Source organism: Podarcis bocagei (assembly GCF_964188305.1).
Source record: "Podarcis bocagei genome assembly, chromosome: 6".
Classification (NCBI taxonomy): Eukaryota; Metazoa; Chordata; class Lepidosauria; order Squamata; family Lacertidae; genus Podarcis; species Podarcis bocagei.
In genome coordinates, this window is record NC_138130.1 from 45,794,997 (window position 1) to 45,820,901 (window position 25,905).

The following is a 25,905-nucleotide window of genomic DNA, read 5'->3' on the forward strand; positions in this document are numbered from 1 at the left end:
AGAAAAAAAGGAATGTTCAGTCAAGGCTGCTCCCTTCCTTAATGGGAAATGAGTATTGCCAAGCTCTGGAAAGGGAGTACCGTACTCATCTGGAATGGCACTAATCAGTATTTGTCAGCTTAGGACTAAAGAATGTGGGGAGAGGAAAGAAAGGGTTCAGTAGAAACTAAAGCTGATCACTTCAGCACTTTGTGTTTCCTGTGGGCAAATGTGTCTTTTTGGGGACTTCTGTATGGGAAATGGAGTATGATTCAAAATGTATGCGACAACAGAATAATAGCATGGCTACTTTAAAAGGGGGGGGGGAGAATACACCCTTAAAAATTAATATGAAAACTCAGCTCCCAAAGTGAGATTTCCTTGAGAGAATGTGTCAAGATAAAATGTTTCCAGGAAAAACGAGTATTACAAATAAAATGGGTGAAAAGTGTTATTTTCACAGAAAGAATATGATTCTGCTGTTTGCAGAGAGAGAGAGAGAGAGAGAGCAAGGTTCTGAAATACATCTTACCAGGGGAGCCATTTATACTCTTCTCTCAATGGATCTCAAACTGTGTTCTGGAGAGTTCTGGACGCTTCTCTGAAGCTTACCAGGGTTTTCTTCAATGCAAAGAAAAATAATGGTAGTTAAACTTCTCTGAAGGTCAACTTGACCTACCCTATGTCAGAATGCACTGTATTGCCTGTTCTGACGCTAATTTGTTTCAGAAATGGATTCTGGAATATGCTACAACATTCACAAACTCTGTGGCAGATATAATCATGGGCTTCTCAGCAGTCTAGCTGATAAGAGAAACATTCCCTTTAGGAGATGTTTGAAAGCCACTGTCTTTAAGTAAGCAAATATTAAATTGTCAGGAATAGATTAGGAAAGATTTATAGGTGCTGGCCTGCCACAAATACTTGGATCTTGACTAGCCCTTGGTGAACAGAAGGCTCCTTCTGTTTGTGGAGAGAACTAAGGTCCAGCAGGGTCTCCAGCTCAACCATGAAAGTGGGGTAATATTTTTTACCAATATGTGCTGCCTGTCATTAGCTAGATTTTTTTATTTTATTTTATTTTTTTTTTTTTTTTTTGGAGAAACAGGGGTGATGCAAGGGGAAGGAGAAACCAACAAAGAAGCTTAGTTAGGATCTAACCCGAATACACTGCTAGTTTTGTTTGGAAGTTCTCCATAGTACTAAGGATCTATTGATACTGTGAAAAAGTCACTATTGGGGTTCTGTCTATAATTTTCATCATAGTCCAAAATAAAAGAAGGATGAGACATTTTGTTCTGTTTTCATTTTTAGGTAAACTTACTAGAAGTAATAATAGAGGCAGATTTAAAAAGTAATGCATTGTTACTTTTCTGCAGAGCCTTCAGTTTCAGACCCTGTCATTCATTACTTCCTAACCCACCATTTATGACTAGGGAAATAAACAAACGTCTTGATCTCTAATCTATGATGTGTGATGGAGGACAAGGCAGCGTGCTTGCCACAGGGCACTGAGAAGACTGGACACATTTTTTAAAAAATGATGGGAAAGTAAGTATTTTATTAGAGGGATTTCAGAGTTGGAAAGAAATAGGGACAACTCTATCAGCTATTGTAAGGTGGGGGTGGGGGTAGAGAGAAATAAAATCCTGGCTATCATATGAAGGCTTGTAAAATATCATTGTGATGGGGACCAGAGTCTCTGCCACTTCACATCCCATCCACAATACCCCAAGGCCAAAGAGAACTCGTTTACAAACCTGTCATGGAGGAAGAACCATAAATGGCTATGACACACATCAGGAGGAGAATCTAGAAGTAAGCAAAAGTGGGAACTTTACAAACTCCCTTGAGAAGTTCACCACAAAACATGGGAACAGAAATAGTATGTGTAAAAAAATGAATTTGGTATCTACTGTATTTATAACAGACTGGGGAGATGAGAAGAGAGGTCGAGGAAGATTTAAATATAAAGCTATTCATACTTAACATTTTCGGTATAACTTAAGCCTAGATCCAGACTTAGTTGAACATAGGCCCTAATGAAATAAATTGGGCAAGGTCCTAAGCTGATTACAACTCATTACTCATTAGTTTAGTTAAAACTGTAATTTTTCCCTTGTTCAAAAATCACAATGTGACACCTAGGTTTCATTTTTTATGACTCAAAGTAGAACATATAATGAAGTTACTCTGAAGTATAACAGCAACAATGCAAACTTTATTACAGAAAAATAGGTCCAGTGACTTTTGTGCTGACTGACTGCTGAGTATTCTAAATTTATTTATTTTTTAAAAAATGAAATGCCTTTTTATGTTAGGGCAGAATTGGGTGATGTTTGCAAGTAAGATCATGTCCCTTTTGAGAGCATGGATCCCGCTGCATTTCAGAAGAATAGCTGCAGTGGTTTTCCTGCAAGGACAGCAATTACAGTTTTGAGGGGATTAAAAATAAATACCTAATAATCTCCCCAAACATTTTGTGAAGAGTTGGTCTGAAAACTGCAGGCATGAAGTTGCTGCCGCTGGGTAAGAAACCTGCCAAAACATCTGAGAGGGACTTCTGTGCATGTACACTTGGGCTCTTCCATGTGATCATAAAATGATCAAATTTCCTAGTCACATGGAAGTGCATACAAACAGGCAGTTGTATGTATATGGAAACTTATTTCAGCTCTTCTGATGAATATGCAGAAAGGAGGGGTACAGCCAACAGATGTATCTCAGAGGCTTGCCCTCAAAACGAATTTCAGAGCTAACAGTGACTTTAATTAGCTAAAGATGGGCAAGGGTTTCTGTTTTAGTTAAAACCTTTGAGGCAGTTTAACAACTCAGATGATGGGCAACTGAGATGATGGGCAAGGTTTAATAGACCCTGGAGAACAACCAGAAGATAGATAATGGGTAGCTCAGTAAAGTGGCTACTGCCATGATGAGTTGTGAGAGAGAGACCAAAGAGAGAGAGACCAAGTCAGGGTTACAATATAGGTATAGAGAGTGGAGGATGAAGGAAAGGGAGAGACAAGGGTAACAGGATAAAAGTAAGGACAAATCCTTGCTTCTCATTAATGCAACAGTGACAGGATGTTAGCATTTTTAAAAATATACTTTCCACCTGGATTCCAAGAATAGCAGGTCCTTGACCTTGATCTTTGATGGCTTGTCTATGGTCTAGACTCTAGACACACAAGGTTATTACTAAATAAGGCAATTATCTGCCATACACACTCATTCATCTGCATGTGTGTGAATGCACACATACACATACTCAGTGTAGTAAAAACAATGCTGTCTGTGAATCCATTATCTGCTCTTGATAATGCATGGGAAGTCTCCACAGCTTGCTAAACCTCACTCACTGTCTTCAAATGAGTTAACACAATTTTAGAACTGGAAAGCAGTAGGCTTTTAAATGAACTAAAAAGAACTCATTAACAGAGAGATAGTTGGGGAAATCATTAGCAAAGGTGATAGTGACCTTCAGTATCTTTACGTGGAAGCTTTTGCTGAGTTCAAAAGGAGATTACGTTACCTTCAAGTCTCAAAGGCATGAGTCATGCATTGCCTGCCTGCCAGCAGTAGATTTTAACAAGCGCAATCAAAAACATTGGTCTTGTGAACACTGATTTGCAATTAAATATTTAACAGTATTACACTAGTGGTTTAAAGCTAAGGAAAACAGAAATACAAATCCCTGGTTTTATGATTCTGTAGGGGTACAACCATTTAAAAAGCACAGATCGGTGAGAAACACATTGCTCACTTACAACTAGACCAGAAAATGTGAAAGTTAGATCTAATTCGCATAAATTCCGCACAGTGGAATTGGAAGGGAAAGAATGAGGAGAGGGCAATACTGACTGTTGATTAGAGATCATGTTACTGAGTACCAGGATCAGTTTTTATCTGAAAGTAATGTTTAACAACCACCACCATCACCAAACAATGGATTTTTTTTGGTTTGGTATTAAATGTTGCCATATAAGGCCCACACAGAGAATGAGAAACAGAAGTGAGGTCGGGTGAAGATAAATAAATACACAGTTCTTTTAGCTCAAATGTGGTTGTCTGCAGACACTAGGAAGAAGCAGAATTAATTCTGAACTAATATAAAAGCAGGATACCATTGCAGTACCAATTTGTTAATTGCAAAATGTTTTGTGCCAAAGATTGCTTTCTTCCTGCACTCTGTCATCATCGCAGAGGTTTGCTAAGAACGCTTTCTGGTCCAACTGTGTGAACAAAGTCCATAGTGAAAGGCTAAGGTGCCAGCTTGCAAGGATGATGGGGGGGGGCAACGTTGCATGCATGACGTCACATGTGATGGCAACATCCCAACATCCCAAACAGGATATCAGGACATCGGGAGGAGCCAGGGGTGGAGCTGAACATGGCTATGCACTTTCAATGGTTGGCAGCTCCTCCTCCAACTCCTTCTGGCACTGCCACCCATGGGAGGCTGCTGTAACCCTCCTTCCCCTCTGTGGCAGGAGGAGGAGGGGCCAGCCACTGGGGCTGCGCCACACGCCGCTCGACTCTGTGCTTCACCTACACACTTTTTGGACATTGGGGGGCCAGTCCCTACCAATGCCCATATATTCAGGGGGCCCAAAACGGCTTGGCCTCCAGAAGCTGCCGCCCCTTGTGAAAGCTGCCGCCCCATGGACGCATTTGCATCAGCTCAGTAGCTATGTGATTTCTGTTCCTGCAGATCCATTTTGCAGGTGTGGAGGAGTTTATTTAGAACTGTTATTTAGAACTTTGTTTTATTTCTTCCTTTAGGGAAAACATCAAAACAGCAGAAATAATATTTCTGCAGTCAGTAATTGTATATTCAGTCGCTGCACTATTGAAACATATTTAATTAAACTGAAGATTCCATGTTCCACTAGCACAACACACTAGCCAATGGCCAGTAGCTGCCTTGATTCCAAGGCAGCAGATAAAGGGAGGCAGGAAGGAGGCTGAGAAAGAGAGAGTGATGCTGCGCTCAGGTTCTCCTTGTGGGCTTCCCATGGGCATCTGGTTGGCCACGGTGAGAACAGAGTGCTGGGATGAATGGGCCTCATTCAGCAGGCTGGTACAGAGTAATAAGGGTCTCCTCAGGTCACCTAATGCCTGCTAGACTGAAAGCTGCAATGGAGGGTGGGGTGCGGTTTCTGCTATTGTTTCACTGCCCCAAGTGTCTTGGAGTCATCTGGTCAACACTCCTGTACTCCCTGGCAGTGAGCAGTCCCCAGGCTTGTCTTAAGCTGCACGCCTGCCTCTCCAGGATCCACCTCTCTCTTTCATCTTCGCTCTGTGGCTGCTTTCTCTACTCTCTCACCTGTGGCTTTCTCTTCGGACCATTTGGGTGTTACTTCCGGGTTATGCCTGGCCATCCCCAGCTGGCTGCAGCTGTTACTCTAGATCAGGGGTGAGCAAACTTTTTCAGCAGGGGGCCGGTCCACTGTCCCTCAGACCTTGTGGGGGGCCGGACTATATTTGGGGGGGGGGTGAACAAATTCCTATGCCCCACAAATAACCCAGAGATGCATTTTAAATAAAAGCACACATTCTTCTCATGTAAAAACACCAGGCAAGCCCCACAAATAAGCCAGAGATGTATTTTGAATAAAAGGGCACATTGTACTCATGTAAAAACACGCTGATTCCCAGACCGTCTGCAGGCCGGATTTAGAAGGCGATTGGGCCAGATCTGGAACCAGGGCCATAGTTTGCCTACCCATGCTCTAGTTGGCTGTCTGGTCAAGTGGGGAGTATACAGTACCTATCATAATTGTAGATCACACATGACAGATGACCATCCAACCTCTGCTTAAAAACCTCCAAGGAAGGACAGTCTTGTGCATAACACCACCAGTGAATTCCAGTACAGTGGTACCTCTGGTTAAGTATTTAATTCGTTCCGAAGGTCTGTTCTTAACCTGAAACTGTACTTAACCTGAAACACCACTTTAGCTAATGGGGCCTCCTGATGCTGCCGCGCCACCAGAGCACAATTTCTGTTCTCATCCTGAAGCAAAGTTCTTAACCCGAGGTAATATTTCTGGGTCGGTGGAGTCTGTAACCTGAAGTGTATGTAAACCAAGGTACCACTGTATTTGCAGCCAGTCCAACCCAGTCCCCACCACAACCCGGAGTGAGGAGTGCTGGTGAGTTCCAGTACCTTGCTACACCAAAAAAGCTATTAGGTAGGGAAAGAACTGGCGGGGACAGCATCATGAAACCTCCTAGGGAATAAAAGGAGTCAAGTAAGAGAGGGTGATCTGGTGGATCAAAGGCAGCAGAGAGGTCAAGGAGGATGAGGATGAGCTGAGAATTTTCAGCTTAACAGTTGAAGACAAACAGTGCTTTTGGCAGAGGCATATTGGGTTAAGTGCTGAGGGCAAAAGCCAACTTAGAGAGGGTCAAGACTGGAGTTAATGGATGGAAAGTTGAGGCAGCTGCAAGAAGCAGAACACAAGAAGTTCAGGGACAAAGGATAGAAAGGAAACGTTTGGTTCAGGGTTTGGCTTTTGAGAATAAGGGACACGGAAGCCTATTTGTGGGAAAGGAAGCAGACATGTAGTGGGAGTCTGATTACATGGCAGAACACAGAGATAATAGTGGTACTCATGGCAAGAAGATTTGGGAGGGAATTGTATCACGGTAGAAGGGATAAATATCATAAATATCATATAGCAGATTATGCTGGCTGTTTAGCCATAATAATAAACATACATTCATATAAACAGATCCATTTTGTATCATCACCTGAAGATGAAAGAAAAATGGTGGAGAAAATGAAGAAAAATAAACAAAAGTAAAAGTATGCCAATATGATGTTTGTTTCAGCCCAGTTCTTTTCACCTGGGTGTGAATACTGATATAGGGTTGCCAGTACTGGGATATAAATTGATGTGGGGGGGGGGGTGCAAAGTGGCTGTTTATCCTGGATTTTCGGCAACATAACCAAAAAACCTGGGGACTTTTTGTGTCCCCCCCCCCCCAGAAAAAGCTCAACTACTTGGGTTATTTCCCCCAAATGGCTCAACAATCTTGGGAATTTTCTTAGAAAAGGTCAACAATTTGTTTGTGTTTGGATTTTCACTTTATGAAATATGGCAACACTATACTGATACCCAAACTCATGAGGAAATGTGTGAAAGCTCCCTTAAAATAAACAAAATTGCAGAAGGCTTCTGAGATAGACAGTGTATGTGGCCTGAGCATCTTAGCTTTTACTGGTAGAACTGCATTATGTGCCTTAAGATCATTCTCTCTGGACTGCACCCCACTTATATCCTAGGTACACCCTAGAAATCCCAAACTGACAAGATACATAACCTGAAAAAAGGTTGCTATTCATCATTCTCTGTGTTAACCCAGAGAGATACTCCTTGTGGAATACAATGATTATTGGAGACAAGTTATGTGGAGACATTTGGTCCTTGTATGATTGTGGAAGAGATGGGGTAGGGAAGGGGGTATTTGTCCAGAAGAAGACTAATTTTCATTTGGCTTTCAAAAGCTGTCAAATTTGTACATGCATTTTTCTTTCTCCTGTCCTTTTCTCTTTTTTTCATCCATATCATTTTCTGTTCAAAGCACTCTGAAGGTGCCTACTAGCATCTACTGTGCATACCTCTTGAAGTGCTTCTTACTTTTCTGTTTGAGAGCTCTGGAAAGATGCAGAATTTGTGTATGGTTATATTGTTGTTTTTCTTGGGATTCTCATTTTTTAATCTGTATCATTTTCTGTTCAAAGCACTCTAAATGAGAGTTTACTACACACTCATTCAGAGATACTTCCCTGCTTTGTTGGTTTGAGCACGCCAGAAAGATGCGGGAAATGTATCATTTTCCAATGCAAAACAGCCTACCCTGCCACTCACTCCTGATGTGAAGCACCTAGTTACTTGTTAGAAGTTGTTTTGAGGTGTTGGCCACTTCTGTGCCAAGAATACAAATGAGAACTCTGTGACCATGGTGCTTTCTCACTCAGTCTCAATTATTCATTTTGTATGTGTGCATGACTGTGTTGGTACGCCATCTCAGTCATGGCTCAGCGAAATCTTGGAAGCCCCCTTTGTAGATGATGTGAGATAGAAATGGCCCAAGGGGAATTTCCTTAAGAGATAGTCCACTAATATTTTGCACATTGTTTAAATAATTATTTTATTTTATTCTACTTCTATCCTGCATTTTGATCTGTACTAGACCCCAAAATGTATTCCAGAATAAAATACAAACAAAAATCAATTAAAAACACAAAAACATTAAGAAAACCCGACTGTCAAAGTTGGCTCACTGGGACGGGTGAGATAAAGATTGGGCCACAAGACCAAAAAGGTTCCCCACCCCTGTTGTAAAGTATTATTTTATTGTGTTGTGCTTTGGTGTTGTAAATCACCTTAATATTTGTTTATTTGTTATGGAAAGCAGAAAATAAAAATATTAATAAATCTGAAATAACAGAGTTGGCAGTGTATAATACAGAATAATATAGTGAATGAAATACAGATTTTAAGAAACAGAGTTTCAAATATTTCTCTTAAGAACTAATGGTACAAAGAATTTTGTGACTTAGAATTTCCTCATTATTCAAAAGTATATTCCTTGCAAGTTCTGCTTTCAACAAGAATGAACTGTCATACAGGGTGTGTGTGTGTGTGTGTGTGTGTGTGTGTGTGTGTGTGTGTTTGTACTTTGTATACAGCCACCCACACAATATTGTGCAAAAGTCTACTTGGGCTGAAGTGACTCATGCACATCTTTAGAGAACCAGTATCAGATGTACTCAAAAGTAGCTCTGACCCTGACCAAGGCAAAAGTTAAGTTGGTCTTTACCGGGCCCCCACTTGTAACTTATTAAACAAACAACTGCCTCTGAAGGAAGCCGATATCAAACGTACAGCACAGAGGTTGAAAAGTTTGCTCCGTTTTTATAAAGCCTGTCAGAGGAGTATGGATGTCACCTTCTTTTCAGAAACAGAATAAGCTTGCTCCTTTTCCAGTTATTTCACATTTTCTTTCAACATAGTTAATTACATTGCCTCCCATTACTTGGAAGCACATATATTAACAGTGTCAATATGTCAATTGCACTCAGAAGAATTTCATTTTAGAAGCAATACAAATAAAAAGATGACTTAGATTGCTGTATAGGGAAGCCCTTCTACTTTTTTCCCTTGGGAAAACTGTGTACAATTGTTCCCATCCTTGTATTCTGCGTAGACTTACCCTATAGGCTAGCTTCCATAGGATATCAAAATGTTAACTAATATAGTAGTTACAAATAGTAAAGCCAGTGTGGTGCCCTGACAAAGTTATTGGGTCTGAGTGTGGGATAGCCAGCTTCAAATCCCCACCACCATTCTCTGTCTACCCCATAATGCCCAGTTTCCCACATGCAGCTATGAAGTGTGCAGGATGATGGTGTGGAATGTCACTATATTGGTTAATCATTAGTGGAACTGCACAGGAGTTGCCTATGGCTGTTCTGTTTTGGGGGAGGAAAGCTCTAAATGTCCATACATTGCTTACTGGACAGACTGCCCATTAAGGCTTCCATGACAATGCCCTTGCCAATTCAATGAAGCTGCTATGTGCCTAAAATACCACTCTGGGCTTCTGAAAGGATATATCATTTAAATGAACCGGTTTGGTTGATAAAATATTAATATAATATATTTTTGCAGATGTGAGAAGGGGTAAATACTAGTGCTGTGCCCCACATCTGGACAAGACCCAAGTCAAATTGGGCATATTCAAAGGTATTCAGGCATCGGACATGTTAGTCACAGATACACACACATTGCTTAAAGGCTGGGTTGAATGACCAAGCGCCCGTGCTTTTTTTCAGCCAGAACTCACTAGAACTCAATTCCAGCACCTCTCAGGTGGGCGCTATTAGCATTCTAAGAGAACAAGGTAGGCGTTCATGGTGAGTTCCAGCATCCTTTTTTCTAGAAAAATAGCACTGCCAAGAGCTATCTGTGGCTGTCAGGGAAGAGGCAACAGGGAGGAAAGAGAAACATCAGGTAGGAAAACACCTGACCACCAGCTGTGTCTTCCCATAAGGAAAGAGCTGCCTGACTCTCATTCCTACCTGAGGCCCATGCCTGAAGTATCAGTATGCAGGATTGATGGCTCACTCAGAGGAGTCATTGATCCTGTGTGGTACAGACCTGATCTGCCCCTGCTCTTGGTGGGGAGTGAAACCAAAGAGATGTAACATCTCCCCCACACACACGCCTACCGCCTGTACAGTTAATTAGGGTTCCTTAAAAAAAACTTTTAAAAAACAGCCTATTAAACTGTAGTTCCAACCCCAACAACTTTGGAGTGGGTGGTACCTGGGTTGGCCCAGAGTTGGTCAACCTAATGAGGAAGGGTTTTCAAGGCCACAGTGCAGAGAGGTAAATGACACCTGCTGCTCATCCTGGACCACTTACCTGTAATTTCTCTAACAAAAAAAAAGATGGTTGGGCTTGCTCAGTCAGCATTTGTAACATTTTCCCTGCCCTGTTAGGCCCCAAAAATATTGTGTGTGAAGAATTATTTAGTGGCTCAGGCAGGACACCAGGCCCCATGGAACTATCTTGTTTCTGCTGCTTACTCTCTGCCCTTTATGAGGAATTTGTCTTTCACATAATGTCAAACAAGAATACTATATTTCTCTGACAAATGTGGTACAGTATTGAAGTGATAATGGACATCAAGTCACACTATCCTCCATCTCTCATGAACACCGCCCATTACTACAATGTTTCAGCACTGCCGAAGTTTGAATGTAATTTATCTGCCCAACACTCTTCCCGGCTTCACACCATCCTTCACCACTAAAAGCCACTGTTATGGCTAGAGGGCTAAGTAATAGCTTTTCAAGGACAAACATGGTATTTAAAGACTTCGGATAACAGAGAAGTTTTTATTTGCCCTTTTGAAAATCTGCCGCAATGAAAACTGCTTTGCTCAACGTAACTCCTGGGGTGATCCTTAGGAAGCAGCCACCTCAGTACACAGCACGCTGGAATGCCTTAATGGTGGAAGGACACTGCATGCTTCCAATCAGTGCCTAGCTTCCTTGTGGTTCTTCTTCAAAACTCTCTTGAACAGAGGAGCAATATGGATGTGGATGTATGCCTGCATCTCTGTCTTCAAAAGCACTTTCTACCTCTCCAAAGGTGGTTGCTATAGCTGTGTGCTACAGCAACTCCGCATAGCAACTGTCAGTTATTTGTAGTGATATCATGGGTTTCTTTAAATAGGAGATCAGTGCATGCACACTTAGTCCTCCTGATCTTGTATCCCATAACTTGTTCTAATTCCAGGCTTGATTAATAATTTTATTAATTGATTAATAATTTTTCCTTCCTTCATTTCTTCCTACATACCCCCAAGGGTATGAAGATTCATTTTCACATGTTAAAAACAGTTCTGTCATTTCTAGTAGAACCTGTTCAGATTGGTTACCTGAGATTTTTATTTTTGGCTTATGCCTCCCTGGGTCTCTGAGCTTGGTTATGAATGATGCTCTTTGTTTGTATCTCTGAATACTTGTTGGGGGGATTCAAAACAGACCTTTAGGCAGCCTATTTCCAATGCATCCAGTTGATTAAGTCAGGGCTTAAAACCAACATTGACTATGATTCAACCCCAGAATTCTGAGAGATAAAAATGGGAACATGAGAGCAACCTGTGGTCCAGGATCTAGATATGGTTACCAACCTCATTTTATGCAGATGCCTCAGACAACATTTATGGAAAGCCAGGTTTAAATGGAATAAATAAGCAAACAAACATCTCCTGAAGTTACCCTATCCTCCCATCCTCTCAGAGTTATTTCCTTCCTGATCATTTCCTCCTTATTTTTTCCCTAGGGGATAAAATAATCTAAAATCTCCTAGAGATGCACACACAGAAAAAACAGTATTTATGAGGAGATCCAAGTCCCTATACACCTGGTCCTATTTACCCAGGACATTTTCTACCTGCCTGAGATGAAGGATAAGATGGTAACTCCCACACACCCCATATCACATACAAAGATTTATCAGGCGGGCAACTGAATCTTTCTTTGACACTTCCTCCACTGCACCTGAGCACAACAGGCTACTTTAAAAGGCACAAAGCAGACATGTGACACACAGCTCTACTTCTCAGCATTTGCCGTCTGAGGTGACTGCCTCACTCTGCCTCTTGGTAGGGCCAGCCCTGTAAATATAATAAAACTATTTATTTGAAGAAAATTCCAGTTCACCAATGGCCCCAGCACATAGGTTTACTTTTTCAGCAGCAGACTGAACATGTAAGTGGCGCATGCTCTCACAGGTCTTTACATTCATCACCCCCTAATTACAGTTAAGCGAGCACAGCAGCTCAAACTTACCCCACACCATAGAAAACAATCGTTTGTGGCTCTTTGTGGACAAGAACTCAGTGACATTGAATTAAACAGGAATGGCATCCAACTAGTAGGTGTTTATGTCATGCAAAGCCTTCGCATGGTGGTTCATTTTGTCTTGTCCTTAACTCTGATTAATAAAAAGTACACCATTCATTCGGTAATGCCAAGGTGAACAACATGGGAACTTCAAGGTCACAGCACTGTCACATTTGAAAGTACATCATAATAACAACATAATGTCATTCATGATGTTGGAGAAAGGACAAGACATTCATTGTCATCTGAAACAGAAGAAGCCAATAAATATGGTGCCCACAAATGACATTTTTTCTGAAAAGAGAGGGCCTTCTTCGAGCTATATTTAATCCAGGAAGAAAGAGCCAAAGGGGTGGAAATGTGAGAGAACCAAATGTCTTAGGTATGATTGTACTGTATGCCTTCACACAAAGAGAGATCAAAATAGACAGCTTGTCGGTCTCCTCTGGCTTATTATGAATATCACAAAGACATCCTTTTGATTTGGTCCTTGACAGTTTTGCCATCATCTCCGTTTCTATTGCAACTAAACCTATATAATCCATATACATATGCTCTGAAAAAAGCTATTAAAAATACCAGAAAGGGTAATGATTGTAAAATGGCCTGCAGCATGATGCTATATTGGTAGAAGAGTGACATCTCGTGGTGAACAGAAGAAAATGAAACAATGAGGTTTGTTTTAAAAGCAAGCATAAACTATTTTATTTCACTGTTGCTGAAACCATAGCCCTTTCTGCTACAGATAATATTCATCAGTCTTCCCAATACCTGACAACAGAACCTTGGTCTGCAATCCTTTACACATCTGCCCGGGATTAAGTCCAATTGAACCTCTGAGCAGTCATACATAGGACTGCGCTGTCAATTTATTTATTTCATTTTTATCCAATCCCTTCCTTCGAAGACCACACGGCAGCATGTATGGTTCTTCCTCGCCCTGTTTTTATCCTCCCAACAGCCCTTTAAGGTTAAGGTAGTTGAGGGCAATTGACCGATATGACATTCTCCTTGCTTCATCTTGCGGCCTGCCCTAGACCAAGGGTCATAGAAGGTAAACTTAAGACTATTCGTAGATCTCTGGGTGATTGACAGTAGATGAACTAAGATTTCTGATTTCCAGTTTTTCAAACAACAAAATGACTCCCTTGCCCAAAAAATTACACTGCTGAAGTAAAAACACGAGTTAATCTGGAGTAGATTTTTTTTATGTGGGAGGACTGTGGGTACCATTCTATTCTGTCACTCAAAACATAATCCTTGGCTCAAGATCCTTTAATTCTGTATTTTGCACTCAGTGGAGTTGGCAGATTTTAGGTTCCTGATAAAAAACAACAACCCTGAATGTTTCAAAATTGACAAGCAAAATAAATGCATTAATAATAATAATAATAATAATAATAATAATAATAATTATTATTTATTATTTATACCCCGTCCATCTGGCTGGGTTTCCCCAGCCACTCTGGGCGGCTTCCAAAAGAATATTAAAATACTATGGTACATCAAACATTAAAAGCTTCCCTAAACAGGGCTGCCTTCAGATGTCTTCTAAAAGTCTGGTAGTTGTTGTTCTCTTTGACATCTGGTGGGAGGGCATTCCACAGGGAGGGCGCCACTACCGAGAAGGCCCTCTGCCTGGTTCCCTGTAACTTGGCTTCTCGCAATGAGGGAACCGCCAGAAGGCCCTCGGTGCTGGACCTCAGTGTCCGGGTAGAACGATGGAGGTGGAGACGCTCCTTCAGGTATACTGGACCGAGGCCGTTTAGGGCTTTAAAGGTCAGCACCAACACTTTGAATTGTGCTCGGAAACGTACTGGGAGCCAATGTAAGTCTTTCAAGACCGGTGTTATATGGTCTCGGCGGCCGCTCCCAGTCACCAGTCTGGCTGCTGCATTCTGGATTAGTTGTAGTTTCCGGGTCACCTTCAAAGGTAGCCCCACGTAGAGCGCATTGCAGTAGTCCAAGCGGGAGATAACCAGAGCATGCACCACTCTGGCGAGGCAGTCTGCGGGCAGATAGGGTCTCAGCCTACGTACCAGATGGAGCTGATACACAGCTGCCCTGGACACGGATTTAACCTGTGCCTCCATGGACAGCTGTGAGTCCAAAATGACTCCCAGGCTGCGCACCTGGTCCTTCAGGGGCACGGTTACCCCATTCAGGACCAGGGAATCCCCCACACCCGCCCGCCTCCTGTCCCCCAGAAACAGTACTTCTTTTTTTTTAAAAAATATTTTTATTGGGTTTTCACATTTTATATAGACACAAACAACACACATAACACCAAAACAAACATAAAAAACAACAAACATGAATAGTTCCCGAAAATCTTATTTTCTAACCCTAGTCCTTGACTTCCCCCCACACCCTCCCCTGCATCCCTGTTCCCAGATTTGTGTCAGCAAGTTGGCATTTCTTCCGTCTTAGTATTAGTCCTTTTATAAAAAAAACAAAAATAAATTTTCCCTAAGTTGGACCCCAATTCTCTTCCCTTGATTTCTCATTTTTTCTTACATAATTTTCTTATTACTAAACCCCCTGGTCTTGAGTGTTGTTTAAATTTAAATACTTCCCTCCCTCCCATCCCCGCTTTGCGTCCTTTCCCAAGACATGTCCAAAATAACAGTTTTTAGCCTGGATTCCGCACATCCGAGGCTCTCAAATCTCTTTCAGTCCCTCTCCGCCAATTTTGTTGGTAGTCCTTTTTGTCTATCATCGAGTCTCGAAAGATTTCCTTAACCATCAATCCAATCAGTCCATAGTCTCTTCCCATATTTAAAGGCAACTGCTGAGGAATTTCCACAAGGCCTAAGTCTTGGTGATAGTCAAAAACAAAGTCTATGTGGAGGCCCCAATTGTACTTCTTTATTTCAAGTTCCTGAATTCCATAAAGTCCCAGGGCCTCCACTTTCGTCTTCTGTATCTTTCGTAGGCTTAAAGTAGATTTAATCCAATAGTCTCCTTGCTTGTGTTCTCCAGATGCCGGCTTCTGGTTAGTATTTTCCCAGATAACTTGTTCTCTTTCTTGTTTTGTCTTCTCCTCTTCTTTGTTTATAGTTTCGAATTCAGCTGTGGGTTCTTTCTCACTCAGGCCCTCATTACATTCAGCAGAACTACTTGTTTCCAAATCCAAGGTCGTCAATTGTTTACTCATAGCTGTAGTCTGCTCCTGTAAGGTTCCCACCAGTGAAAACATCCTTTCGATTTCTCTCAGTATCTTTCCATCCACAGCCATTGTAATTCCACAGAATTCCCCCTAGAGGGAATCTGGTTACTGAGTAATCTTTTCTCCAGCAATCCTCTGTCCTATTGTTGTTTCTTTGTTTCCCAAAATTTTAGTTCAATTGTAACTCCTTTTAATCCGGAGAGGTCTTAAACAGCGATTTTTTTCACTATTAATAGTCCATTTGACAGCTTTTGACAGCTGTCAAATTCTGCTCCTCTATACAGGCTCCAAAGCAGGTCGCTCCCGGGCCCGGGAGGGAGGGTTGTTTGCCACAAAACAAAGACTCTTCCAACACTCCACTCTCCTGCTCAAATTTACCTTTCTAAATCTTGGAAGTTACTGTCTTTTTAAAACTCACCCTTTACAGGGTAGGCACTCCAGCTTAGCCTTATTTCATTGCTCTGGATCGTCTGCAAGGGGGGGTGTGGGGACTTCCTTTTGGCACACCCCCCGGTCGTCTCAAATTCAGAAGGTAAAAATTTTTAAGTTCAGTTCCAAATTACTCACGGGTTCTTTTTTCAGTCCGAATTTCAAGGAAGGAAGTCAGCGCTCTCCAGTTATGGCTCGCGGCTTCGCTCAGCGGCGGTAGCGGTCGACTCTCAGTGCCACGCCGTCCCCTGTATCCCCTCCGTAGCCTTTAAAAAGGCTCATTGCGAATCAGGGGGGGCGCTTAAGGCACCCGCCGAGTCTTCAGTCCGCAGGCTTCTGCGCCTGCGGTTTTTAAGGGTCCCCGTGTCGCCGGCACGGCAAAGACCCATCCACCGCTGAGCCGATTCCCTCCGGAGCTCGGAGGGAATCCGCCATTTCCCGATCGCGCCAACCCGGAAGTCCCAGAAACAGTACTTCTGTCTTGTCAGGATTCAATCTCAATCTGTTTGCCGCCATCCATCCTCCAACCGCCTCCAGACACTGACACAGGACTGTCACCGCCTTCACTGGTTCTGATTTGAAAGAAAGGTAGAGCTGGGTATCATCTGCATACTGATGAACACCCAGCCCAAACCCCCTGATGATCTCTCCCAGCGGCTGCATGTAGATGTTGAAAAGCATGGGGGAGAGGACAGAACCCTGAGGCACCCCACAAGTGAGAGCCCAGGGGTCTGAACACTCATCCCCCACCACCACTTTCTGAACACGGCCCAGGAGGAAGGAGCGGAACCACTGTATGACAGTGCCCCCAGCTCCCAGCCCCTCAAGACGGTCCAGAAGGATGTTATGGTCGATGGTATCAAACGCCGCTGAGAGATCCAGCAGAACTAGGAAACAGCTCTCACCTTTGTCCCTAGCCCGCCGGAGATCATCAACCAGTGCGACCAAGGCAGTTTCAGTCCCGTGATGAGGCCTGAATCCCGATTGGAAGGGATCCAAATGGTCCGCTTCTTCCAGGCGGGCCTGGAGTTGTTCAGCAACCACTCGCTCAATCACCTTGCCCAAGAATGGAAGATTTGAGACTGGGCGATAGTTGGCCATCGTGGCCGCATCTAAAGATGGTTTTTTAAGAAGCGGTTTAATAACCGCCTCTTTCAGCGGGTCTGGGAAGGCTCCCTCACGGAGGGAAGCATTCACCACCCCACGAAGCCCATCGCCCAGCCCTTCCCGGCTAGCTTTTATAAGCCAGGATGGGCAAGGATCAAGGAGACAGGTGGTTGGTTTCACTCGTCCAAGCAGCCTGTCCACATCCTCGGAGGTAACAGATTGGAATTGATCCCACGCAATTTGACTAGACAGGACTCTAGCACTCTCCCGCCCCGGCCCTGCTCCCACGGTGGCGTCTACCTCTTCCCGAATCTGAGCGACTTTATCTGCAAAAAACTTTGCAAAATCATTGCAGGAGATCATGTGGCCCGTACTGGGCCCCGATGTAGCAGGTGGTTCCGCTAAATTGCAGACCACCTGAAAAAGTCTCCTGCTGCTGTTTTCTGCAGATGCAATAGAGGCGGCGAAGAAAGCCTTCTTCGCCGTCGCTACCGCCACTTGGTAGGCTCGACACTGAGCTCTAACCTGTGTCTGGTCAGCTTCAGAATGGGTCGTCCGCCACCGGCGCTCTAGCCGTCTCAACGATTGTTTCATTGCCCTCAGATCCGTGGAAAACCACGGGGCTGTCCGGGCTCCATGCAATCGGAGAGGGCGCTTCGGAGCCAAACAGTCAATAGCCCTGGTTAACTCCACATTCCAGCGGGCCACCAGGGAATCAGCTGAAAGGCCATCAACATGGGATAAAGCATCCCCTACCACTCTCTGGAAACCATTTGGATCCATTAAGTGGCGGGGGCGGACCATCCGAATCGGTCCCACCTCCCTGCAGAGGGGAAGGGTCGCGGAGAAGTCAAGTTGCACCAGGAAGTGGTCTGACCATGGCACTTCTTTTGTTTCGCTTTTACTTAGTGTCAGAACACCAACATCCGTGGAGGTAAACACCAGGTCCAAGGCATGTCCGCGGCTATGGGTTGGGCCAAACTTATTCAGGGACAGCCCCATGGAGGCCATGCTTTCCACGAAGTCCCGAGCGGCCCCTTGTAAGGTCGTGTCGGCATGGATATTAAAATCCCCTAGGACAACCAAACTAGGTGTCTCCAGGAGAACATCCGCCACGACCTGAAGCAGCTCGGGCAGGGAATCCTTGGTGCAGCGGGGAGGTCGGTACACCAAAAGGAATCCTGTACTGCCCCTATTGCCCAACTTCCAGAACATGCACTCAGAAAACTGGGTCTTCCCAATAGGACGCCTGGTGCAAACTAATGACTTCCTAAAAATCACTGCAACCCCCCCTCCCCGCCCACAAGGCCTGGGTTGCTGTGCGTAAGAGAAACCTGGTGGACAAGCAGCGGCAAGAACAGGCCCATCTGCTTCATCCAACCAAGTCTCTGTTACACAAGCCAGGTCAAATCCTTCATCCATGATCAAGTCATGGATGGCAGTGGTCTTACGAATCATTGACCTGGCATTGCACAGCAGCACCTTCAGGCTATGTGGGTATCCCTTGCTGATTCTAATATCCGTCCGGACAAGACCAGACCCGGAGGCAGGGATAGTCCTCAGACAACGACTAAACCTGCCTCCTCTGTAATGACATGGTCTGGTCTTAGCGTAACTCCTCCTCCTACCCGTGATCACTGAGATCGGTTGTCCCAGCGCATCCCCCTCTGTGGAACATGCCCCAGCCATTTTGTTGGCTGGGACCCACTCCCCGGCAGCCCTGACCCTTCCCCTTAAGAACAAAATAAGACCTTAAAACAATAAAAAACCCCAGAAAACAAAAAACAATACAGATGAAAAACTATAAAAATTACAAATCCATTAAAATCAAACAAATTCCCAACTAAACATCCATCCCACCCCCATCCCCGTCCCCGCAAATACAAAAAAATAAAAGGAAAAGGAAAAGGAACATTTTAAAACATTTTAAAAAGAACTCTGCGCCCCTCCGGATCCCCCTGGGCCGCAGCAGCAGTGACAGCAACCGTCCCTGTGAGGCCTGTCAGGCCCTGCCCTGGGCCAGGTGGTGAGTGGCAGGAAGGAGCAGGGCCCTCAGACACCCACACAGGAGAGTCCTCCTGGGCAGCAGAGTGCAGCAGTCCCTGTGAGTCCTTCAGGCCCCGCCCTGGGCCAGATGGTGAGTGGCAGGAAGGAGCAGGGCCCTCAAACACTCACACAGGAGAGTCCTCCTGGGCAGCAGAGCGCAGCAGTCCCTGTGAGTCCTTCAGGCCCCGCCCCAGGCCAGATGGTGAGTGGCAAGAAGGAGCAGGGCCCTCAAACACTCACACAGGAGAGTCCTCCTGGGCAGCAGAACACAGCAGTCCCTCTGAGTCCTTCAGGCCCTGCCCTGGGCCAGATGGTGAGTGGCAGGAAGGAGCAGGGCCCTCAGACACCCACACAGGAGAGTCCTCCTGGGCAGCAGAGTGCAGCAGTCCCTGTGAGTCCTTCAGGCCCCGCCCTGGGCCAGATGGTGAGTGGCAGGAAGGAGCAGGGCCCTCAAACACTCACACAGGAGAGTCCTCCTGGGCAGCAGAGCGCAGCAGTCCCTGTGAGTCCTTCAGGCCCCGCCCCAGGCCAGATGGTGAGTGGCAAGAAGGAGCAGGGCCCTCAAACACTCACACAGGAGAGTCCTCCTGGGCAGCAGAACGCAGCAGTCCCTCTGAGTCCTTCAGGCCCTGCCCTGGGCCAGATGGTGAGTGGCAGGAAGGAGCAGGGCCCTCAAACACTCACACAGGAGAGTCCTCCTGGGCAGCAGAGCGCAGCAGTCCCTGTGAGTCCTTCAGGCCCTGCCCTGGGCCAGATGGTGAGTGGCAAGAAGGAGCAGGGCCCTCAAACACTCACACAGGAGAGTCCTCCTGGGCAGCAGAGCGCAGCAGTCCCTGTGAGTCCTTCAGGCCCTGCCCCGGGCCAGATGGTGAGTGGCAGGAAGGAGCAGGGCCCTCAAACACTCACACAGGAGAGTCCTCCTGGGCAGCAGAGCGCAGCAGTCCCTGTGAGTCCTTCAGGCCCCGCCCCAGGCCAGATGGTGAGTGGCAAGAAGGAGCAGGGCCCTCAAACACTCACACAGGAGAGTCCTCCTGGGCAGCAGAACACAGCAGTCCCTCTGAGTCCTTCAGGCCCTGCCCTGGGCCAGATGGTGAGTGGCAAGAAGGAGCAGGGCCCTCAAACACTCACACAGGAGAGTCCTCCTGGGCAGCAGAACGCAGCAGTCCCTGTGAGTCCTTCAGGCCCCGCCCCAGGCCAGATGGTGAGTGGCAAGAAGGAGCAGGGCCCTCAAACACTCACACAGGAGAGTCCTCCTGGGCAGCAGAGCGCAGCAGTCCCTGTGAGTCCTTCAGGCCCCGCCCTGGGCCAGATGGTGAGTGGCAGGAAGGAGCAGACCTGTATCAGATTTATGTGGTATACAAGCATTATATTGTTCTTCCTTTGGTCAATACTATGGAATACATGTGTCTCATGTCAATTTCCAGTTATGAAACAGCCAGTTGGTCATAGTAGCTACGTACATCCAGTACCAATGCCCTGGGGGTAGCCAATGGGATGCCCTTGTGGTGCTGCTGGACTGCATTTCCCATCAGCATGATCAATTGTCAGGGATGATGAGAACTGTAGTCCAATAATGTATGGAGGGCACCATGAGAGCCATCTAGTCCAACCTGCTGCAATACAAGAATTTATTGTTTCTTTATTTATTTGTTTTGAGGGAAAACAGAGTAAATAATGTTCTCATATAATTGATAACTATTTGTGCATTCCTCCGTGTCACAATAGTGACATGAAAGCAGGACAAATTGGGAAGCAAAATCCACAATAATATATGGAATGCAAACCCTAGGCAGAAAAGTGACATCAAAAAGAAGAGGAGGAAGGTGGTATATATGGCCCTTGGCTCATCAGTCATGGGAAAGTTTCAACACTTGACATCCATTTTGCATCAAGAAGCAATTTATTCTAACCTGATGGCAAAAGATAGGCAAAACCTATATGTTTTACATTGGCATGCTGAAAATTACAAAATAAATCTTAAATAGTTTTCACCTGAAACATTAGACAACAAACAAGTCAAATATACTGGCTGGGGCATATGACTAATAGCACACTTACATAAAATGTGATGCTAGGAAAATTGCTTTTCTTGTTGGAAAGAAAGCCATACAAACCAATTATTGCAAAATCTAATGATGCATAAATTGGTTGCTGCAAGCAGCACACATCAAGAAATTCATGAAGCTTGCTTAAAAGCCACCAGGATATGGAGAGTGTGTGCATCAAATTTAGGCATAGGAAATTACACCTTTTCACCTGCTGAGTAACTCATACAAAACCCGCAGATAGCAAAATCCATTCACAAGAGCAATGTATACCAGGGGTCAGCAAACTTTTTCAGTAGGGGGCCAGTCCACTGTCCCTCAGACCTTGTGGGGGGCCAGACTATTTTTTTTTTAAAAAAGAATTCCTATGCCCCACAAATAACCCAGAGATGCATATTAAATAAAAGCACACATTCTACTCATGTAAAAACACACTGATTCCTGGACCACCCACGGGCCAGATCTGGTCCCCGGGCCTTAGTTTGCCTACCCATGATGTATATTGTGTGTATAGATCTGACCATAGTTTATGACTGCACATAGGTATGTGGCAGGACTGTACTCTTCTGCAGAGCATGCAATAACATGAATGCTGAAAAGAATGAACATGTCTTCAGGGCTCTGGGATAGTATTCCCATACAGACTGTACAGATGAGAGTATGAATGAAACTGCTAAAGGCTTCAAAACACAGCAGCAGGAACTGGGTATAACATGTCCTCATAGGTTTTCCCCGTTGTTTCATTCCATTTTGTTTCACTTCTCATTATTTCACCTCCTTTCCTTTCTTTTCTTCCTCATTCCAACACAAAAGCTGGGGACGCAGTCTTTCCCCCAACCCAGTCTTGTGATCTTCATCTTAATCTCCAGAGCAGGTTCAGGTTGCTTCAGGTTGATGGGTGGGTGTGGGTGTGTGCGTGCACCACATCATGTGATCATTTATGCAGAACAGGGCTTTCCTGGACCCCCCTCCAAATGTTTTATTCAATTTGACATCCCTGCCTTGGTATGGGTCTAGCATTTTCTCATCTCTCAGTCAACTCTTGCTTTAAGTGTTGGCTGAGCAAGTCCAGTAGAGTATTAGGCCCCTGGTGTAAAGGAGGTCACTTTCCCAGAGGAATCTGAATCAGGGAGTGCTGTCTCTGGGATTCCCAGTTGCAGAGCTCTGAGACAGCACTGAGATCTGGGTCCGGGTGTGCTGTTGGTCTTCCTGATTCAGCTGGTTCAATCAGTAAAGCACAAAGTGATCTCTGAAATAAACAGACTTTTATGGCAATAAGATGAAACATTCACCTGAATGAAGTCCTGTTTAAATTTCTCTTGAATGTCTGAGTTGTTGTATTCAGGTGTATATCAGATTAACAAAAATGTAAAGTACTCCTGGGACGCGGGTGGTGCTGTGGGTTAAATCACAGAGCCTAGGACTTGCTGATCAGAAGGTCGGCGGTTCAAATCCCCATGATGGGGTGAGCTCCTGTTGCTTGGTCCCTGCTCCTGCCAACCTAGCAGTTCGAAAGCACGTCGAAGTGCAAGTAGATAAATAGGTACCGCTCCGGTGGGAAGGTAAACGGCGTTTCCGTGCACTGCTCTGGTTCGCCAGAAGAGGCTTAGTCATGCTGGCCACATGACCCGGAAGCTGTACGCCGGCTCCCTCGGCCAATAAAGCGAGATGAGCGCCGCAACCCCAGAGTCGGTCACGACTGGACCTAATGGTCGGGGGTACCCTTTAAAGTACTCCTAAATTAGGGCATTTGTGTGTGTTGGTGTCATTTAAATTCCCCCCCTTCCCCGCCCTGGAAGCTCTAAACATTTCACACATCAGTTTGGCTGTGTGTCTATACAGGAAGCCTTCCAAATCCATCAGCCTTGTAAAGAAAAAATCCCTTTGAGAAGTAATGGTGGGTTTAAAATGCATTTTAGCATATGAAATATATGAACAGCATGTCAGACTCCCTTTGCTCATACTTTACAATTGATTTGCTACAGCTGCTGCCAGAAGTGGAGTCCTAAGGAAGAAAAGGATGAGTTCTTTCATCTCAATAGGCTGTCTTGTACTAATATTTGAACTAGAATATTTCAGCCACTATGGCTCAGATGTCCTCGGAGAAAGAAAGATATGTGAGAACGGAAGTCCGGATCTCTGGTAAAGCACTCCAGCTGACACTACACTTTAGGCAGCCAACGGTTGCCTCTCCTGACTAACGTAGCCCCTAATTTCTCATTTCCTTTCAAGCCATCCAAAGCAGGATGGAAGGAAACAAAATTATTATTTGAAATATATATTTTCTTTCCTTACCATTTATCTATCCAGTCATTCCTATTTAGCTCCTCCCCCCAGCCTCTGAAGAACTGTGGCCATATTTTCCCTTGTACTTCCAAGATAATGAAATATTTTATTGTCCAGCCCTTTACGGTGAGATTTTGGCTCTACTCCATCTACAAAAGAAGAAGCAGGGGCAGGTAGAGTAGGAAGAATGTTCAAGAAGCTGGATGGACGGAAAAGGGAAATGGGCTATTTAATGGGAATTTACAAAATCATTTCAAAACTCCCCAAATCCCTTTTCACCTCAGTGCATACTGCTCTTTTACAGAATACCTGAAGTACTTGAGCTGAAATTAGGGAAATGAGATATACTATGTGTTATGTAGTGTAGTTTCACCCTGGGCCAACAGGGGGATACTGTATATAGTTTTCACTCAGGTCTGTAGATAGTTTTCACTCAGGTCCGCGGCAGTTAGTTTAGGCGGGAACTCTGAGCTGTTGTGGTTACAATGTTGACAGCCGGCTGCCTATAAATACAGGCCGGCTGAGCTGTTCACAGTCAGTTCTATTCCAGCTTGTCTTAATAAAGAGCTACTTGAAGAAATCGCTGTGCCGGCTGCTATGTCAACCCACTACTTAATACTGGCGACGAGGATGGGATGGATGGACATCAGAGCACAGCCAGATGCGGCCAGCCTCTGAACTGAGCTGAATCACAGAGCGAAATCACTGAGCGAAATCACTGAGCGAAATCACTGGGCAGAACCAATTCAGAGCTGACTGTTCTGGCTAGAGCACTGTGTTCCATCCATCGCCCTTCACGCCGGCATCGGAATCATGGCTTCACTTGTGCCTCTACCGCCGTTTGCGCCAGCCTCTGAGTCATGGGACTCCTACCTCGCTCGGTTCGACTGCTACCTCCAAGCCAACGAGCTGACAGCAGTATCAGTGGATCGGAAGCGGGGCCTATTTCTCAGCCTCTGTGGGCCTGAGGTGTTTGAGACGGCCCGAGCATTGGTTGCGCCTGAAGCAGTCCAGGCAACACCATGGGACACGATCCAAGAGAAGCTCCGCAACCACTACGCACCAAAGCCGTCCAAGATTGCTGCCCGCCATGCATTCTACCACCGGAACCAGGCAGAGGGGGAGTCAATCAACAACTACACCACCGCCCTGCGACAGGCTGCAATGCACTGTGAGTTCCGAGACTTAGACGATGCCCTGATGGATCGAATCGTCTGCGGAGTCCGGGACATCCATCTGCAACGGCGTCTCCTAGCCAAGCCAGACCTCACGCTACAGAAAGCCATTGAGGAGGCTGTGGCCTCAGAAGCTGCTGAACGCTCCGCCCAGGAGATCCGCAAGTCCAGCAGCCCGCGTCTTGCTAGGGGGCCAGTTCCGGTGCATCATGAAGAGGCCAGCAGTGATGAGGCATCCTCCAGTGAAGACGATGACGTGCACCAGACAAAGCGGGAGCGCCGGAAGCTCCAACAGAAGTCCAAGGGCCAACCGGAATGTGCTGGCTGCGGAGGCGACCATTCCCGTGCCAAGTGTCGATTCAGAGACGCCATCTGTAGGAGGTGTTCCAGAAGGGGCCACATTGCTAAGGTCTGCCGATCGGCTCCGTCTGACACCCCCCCCCTTCATCGACTCGCAAGTTCAAGTCTTCACTCCAGTCTGCCAAGGAAAGTTGTTTCGCTCTCACCAACTGCCGCTGCCCGTCTGGAACCACGATTGGCCAAACCGACTCGTCTACGCGACGCAAGCTGAACGTCACGGTGCTCATTGAAGGAGCTCCATGTGACATGGAGATCGACACCGGGTCTGCCCTGTCCGTCGTGTCATGGAGCACCATCAAAAGACTGGTACCCAGAGTATCCAAAAGGCAACTCGACTCTCACCGCGTACACCTGAGAGACTACCAGGGAAACGACATTCCCGTGGTAGGCGTTGGCCGGTTCCGGATCGCCTTCAAGGATTTTTCGGGCCTGCTCCGGTTGGTGGTGGTCGAAGGTCAGCGGCCAAGCCTCCTAGGGCTAGACTGGTTTGATGCCCTCGGCCTGGAAGTCACCGGCATCAACTGCATCTCTAACGCAGAGACTGAGGGTCTGGTCAAAGACTTTGCCGAGGTTTTTGACGGCACCTTGGGACAATATACTGGTACGCCCATCTCCTTTAGCCTTGATCCACAAGTCGCCCCCATCAAACTTAAGCCACGCCGGGTTCCCTTTGCTCTCAAGGCTAAGGTGGACGAACAACTGGACAAACTGATCGCCCAAGGAGTTTTGGAGCCCGTTGACCACGCAAAGTGGGAAACCCCCATCGTCACGCCTGTCAAGCCAGATGGGTCGGTGAGAATCTGCGCTGACTACAAGTGCACAATCAACAAGGCACTTCAGCAGCACGCTTATCCGGTTCCTGTTGTCCAACACCTGCTG

General features: G+C 45.5%; 1 long non-coding RNA gene across 1 annotated transcript in view; it reads right to left on the reverse strand.

Moving 5' to 3' along the window:
• Window positions 1-503: 503 nt before the first annotated feature.
• The window catches only part of LOC308589051, a 30,056-nt gene continuing 4,654 nt past the window's right edge, over window positions 504-25,905 (reverse strand). Inside the window, exons 2-3 of the long non-coding RNA XR_014009066.1 lie at window positions 1,740-1,791; window positions 504-600 (exon numbers count right to left, since the gene is read on the reverse strand). This is a non-coding gene — a long non-coding RNA (uncharacterized lncRNA). The remainder of the gene's footprint in view (window positions 601-1,739; window positions 1,792-25,905) is intronic.